This window comes from Xiphophorus maculatus, chromosome 2 (genome assembly GCF_002775205.1).
Source record: "Xiphophorus maculatus strain JP 163 A chromosome 2, X_maculatus-5.0-male, whole genome shotgun sequence".
NCBI classification, from domain to species: domain Eukaryota; kingdom Metazoa; phylum Chordata; class Actinopteri; order Cyprinodontiformes; family Poeciliidae; genus Xiphophorus; species Xiphophorus maculatus.
The window spans coordinates 26,654,453-26,658,957 of NC_036444.1; positions in this window are offsets into that span (position 1 = coordinate 26,654,453).

The following is a 4,505-nucleotide window of genomic DNA, read 5'->3' on the forward strand; positions in this document are numbered from 1 at the left end:
AGCAATTAGGAATTATAAATATAATGTGAAATAAATAATAAAGCATGACGTCGCTCAGAAGTAGACTGAATAGATCTGCTCTTATGGATCCGGCACATTGTCACCCATAACTGATCTAGAATTGTTTTCAATATCGGGCCCAATTCAGATATTGATATCGGATCGGTGCGTCTCTAATAACGACAGGTGTGATTTTGCAGATAAAATCAAAGCTAAAAGCGGCTGAGGAAGATCATTTCCTTCTTGTGAGGACATGAATAAAGCTTTATTAAAGGTGTGTGGACGATTCTGTGATGGGAGAAAAGATCTGGATGCATCGAGATACTTTCAGACCCAGAAGCTCCTAAACACTCAGACTCTTCTTTAAGAGTTTTCTCGATGGCTCATTTAAAACAATTAATTTTGTCTGTAATTTTGTACAGATGTGGTACTTTGTTTGGCTTTTTTTTTATTATGACAAAGTCAAAATATTGCTTCTCTGTGAACATTTATAATTCTAAAGAGTTCAAATTATTTCCTTTTTAATGGTTTTTTTTTTTTTTTTTGAAAGTCTATACCTTGGAGGTGAATTTCTGTCTTGGTGTGATATTTATTTATTTATTTATTTATTAAAAACAGCAGAAGATGACACAGAAAACAAGAATATAAAACAATATGAAGTGAAAAGATGCGAGTTCAAATGTAATATTCCTTCATCTCGTCTTTTAAAAAAGAGGGACAAACACTTTTTATTTGTCTCCCTCTATAATGATACACACATGGTGTATGAGAGTGTGTGTGTGTGTTTTGAATTGAAATCACAGTCAGCCATTTTGTTGCGACCCCTCTGTTGTTAGCCACGTTAGCGCCGCTGCCAACAGCAAACGGGAAGAATAAAAATGCTCTTTTTGGGAGGTTGCTGTCCAGCTGCTTACCTTTTATTTTACAAGTTTCATTGTTCTGTTTCTTCATGGACGATCCGGTTCTGAGAGAGTTTCAAGAAGCGCTGCGGTCCGGCAGAAAATGGCCAACGGTACAGCCGAAGGCTTCAGAGCTCAAATCCTGGATCTGCCAGAGGAGAGCTGACAGAAAACCGTCGTCTGAGAAAACCGAGTGATTATAAAGAAAATATGATGATTTTCTCTGATGACCTCAACCCTCGTTTACGTTTGAAGTTTACTGTTGAGGCAACAGACAACAGAAATGAACTCAGTTTATGTAACATTGTTGCATCTGATAAATGAAATGATCAATTCAGGATAACTGAAAGAAACTCTTTAAAGATAAAGATGACTTAGAACAAGGGAAACACAGACACACACACACACACATAGAAAATATTTTTTCTTCTGTTAAAAATGAACATCGTTTTGCCCTACAGATGTTATATTATCAGAACTGAAGAGAATTAGAGTTTTATAAATATCTAAATTAAACCCAAAGTGATATTTGTTGGGGAAAAGTTGTTTTGTCTAAGAATTAGCTAAAAAAAAAAAAAAAGCATTTTTTTTAACTGTGAGAGAAAAAAAGAATCAAAATAAAGAGCTACAACAGAAAAATATGTTAACCTATAAGTGTATGAATTATGGAAATCATAAAAGCAGCATGAGGAGTTCGGGACATTCACACACACACACACACGCCCACACACACGCACACACACACACACACACACACAGAGAGAGAGAGAGATCATATGAATGTTCCTCAGAAAGTTCAGTGCAGTCATTTATTTTATTTGTTAAAAAGCAGCAAGAATGTATTTGAAGTGATTGTTGCTTTTTGTGTGAATTATGCGTTAAAATTGACACGTTATGCTTCTGTGTGTTTTTACTTTATTTGAGAGTAGCTTTTGAGGAAAAATGTTTGCATTCACTTTTTGAGCGTGCGCTCTTTGAATTTATTTATTTATTGTTGTTGTTGTCTTTCTTTAACGTGTGTGTGTGTGTTTGTGTGTGTGTGTGTGTTTATTTCACTGTAAACCCTGCGAGCCAGAGGAACCCCACTGCCAAAAAAAACCCCCTGAAACAAAACCTTGCTGACAGAGAGCTTTTTCAAGTTTAACACAAAGTCCCTCTGATTCCTGTTTTAAATATTTTTATATCTGATTTAAAGTTTTCTTAACAAATTTTATGACGTTTTTCAACAAAACGACATTTTACATTATTTTCCAGCGTTTTCTTTAGCATACATACATTTGTTTGTGTGTGTATCATTTTTAGGGAGCAAGGGCGATGACCTCCAGCGGACGGAAGCGAGACGCTTCGCCGCCGACGAAGTGGACGGCGAAGCGTGAGGAAGGGTCAGAGGTCGTTTGGTGTGAAGAAGTCCTCAGTTTGGAGAGGTAAACACGCGTGTCGTCTGAGTCTGACTGAGCTTGACTCCTGTTTCCACACACATGCAAGCGGAAAAATAAATGACTTCATCTCACAAAAGTTTTTATATTTGTTGGCAAAAAACGAAACAAGAGAAAGAGGGAAGAGTGAAGGCGAGCGAGGAAATCCCGTTCAAGGTTCTGCAGATCGTTTCAGCTGTTAATCAAGTCTCCTGCTAACTTCAATGGAGCCACACATTTTTGTCGAGCAGAGCTAGAAAAACGCTTATGAGTTTAAAAGCACCTTTCAGTTCCTGTCAGGATGTCTCGGTTTGTTTAAAAAGGAAAAAACAAAAACAAAAAAAAAAGCAGCTGATTTATAAAGGTTGAAGAAATTGCAGTTTGGAAGATTTTAGAAACGTGTCATAAAGAGACTTTATGTAACGTTGGAAGGATTTTAAGAGAAACACACTGGCTGGATTTTAGCCCAGATGAGGTGATTTGGAGCAGATTATCAGGAGACTTTTTTTTAAATTTTTTTTTATTGATTTTCCCAACTCTTCATTCTGGGGGGTTTCATTTGTTTTGTTGTGTTTTTATTTAACGCTCTCTCACCTGGGAGAATCACTCATACATCTGTCATTCTTGGATCAAAGCTCCTGTTTCCTTACAATAAAACAGCAACAACAACCAAAAAATCCTCTTAAAGTGTTGAAATAATTGTGTAAAGTTTAGAACGTGTTGAGAAATGCATCAAAGAGGGCCCAAAAAACAACAACAACAACAAAAAAAAAGGATAGAGTTTAATACATGAGGTCATAAACTGACTGGTTTCAGGGTCCCACTTATCATCACAGGACTTACTGCGAACCGACATTTTCACCAACTCTGGACAAGGGAACAAAATAACTAGAATAAATCGGAGACATTTTAAGACGTTTCCTCAAACGTTGTCCAGTGATCCCAGAACCGTCGCATAAAATCAGTGCAGGAGATGAAACCGTTTTAGATTATTTGCTGGTGTTTGCCGTAGTAAAGCCCGACTCCCCGGTCCAGGCGGCTGATGCCCCTCTGACGGTCAGCGCCTGGCAGAGCGACACACAGCCCTTCACTTTTCTGCACATGGAGTCACTTTGCAACAACCTCCATTTGTTGTGTGTGTTTGTGGCAGACCAACATAAAGTAGAGCATAAAGGTCGTGTGGGAGGAAGAGAAATTCTGCAAATAAAACATGAATTTGTATTCAGCCACCTTTTAATCTGCAGTCCCTAAGTAAAATAAAGTAAAATAAAATAAAATGATGTCCTTTTTTTGCCAAAAGAAAAATGTTTTGGCAAAAAAATCATTTTAGTAAAGTGACAAAATGCTGTCAGTGGCAGAAAACTAACAGTCCACATCAGACCGATCCTGATTTGGTGGTGGCAGTGTCATGCTGCGGGGATCCTTTTCCTTCGACAGAGTTCTGGATGTGAGGGTTCAGCAGCAGAACTCACAGCTACAGCTTCGGTTTTAGTTCTCGGTTCCCAGTTATTTTTTTTGCGCTTTTTTCTTTTGTCTTTTTTACTTTTGTTTTTCCAGCTTTTTCAGGTTTTCATGCAGCAAAAATGGTGTAATCAAAGTCCAGACTTAAATCCGACCGAAGTTTTGTGGCTAGCTGAGGTTCACAGATGCTCCCCGGCTCATCTCACTGAGCTTTGAGCTGCTCTGCAAGGAAGAATTTTGAGGAAAAAAAATGGTCAATGTCTTGTTGCGCAAAGCTGCCCTAAAAGAAAGCGTCGACTCGGGACCGAATATACATGCAAGCCACACTTTTCATGTGTGGCTTGCACATGAAAAGTGCAATCTTTTCATGCAAAAAGATTATATTTTAAGATAATCTTTGTATCTTAAAATACAAAGATTTGTATTTTTAAATCTTTTAATCCTTTTTTTTGTACAGCTTTACAAGTTGGTCTGTCGCAACACCTTAATGTTTATGGATGTAAATTGACAAAATGTGATAAAAGTGGAATGTGCTGCTCATGCCACACACTCTCTCTTTCTGTCTCTCTGTGTGTGTGTGTGTGTGTGTGTGTGTGTGTGTGTGTGTGTGTGTGTGTGTGTGTGTGTGTGTGTGTGTGTGTGTGTGTGTGTGTGAGAGAGAGACGATTTGTTAGAAGAGTGTTTCATGTTGACCAAATGAATTTAGAGACTTTTCCAGAGTGAGGAGGAG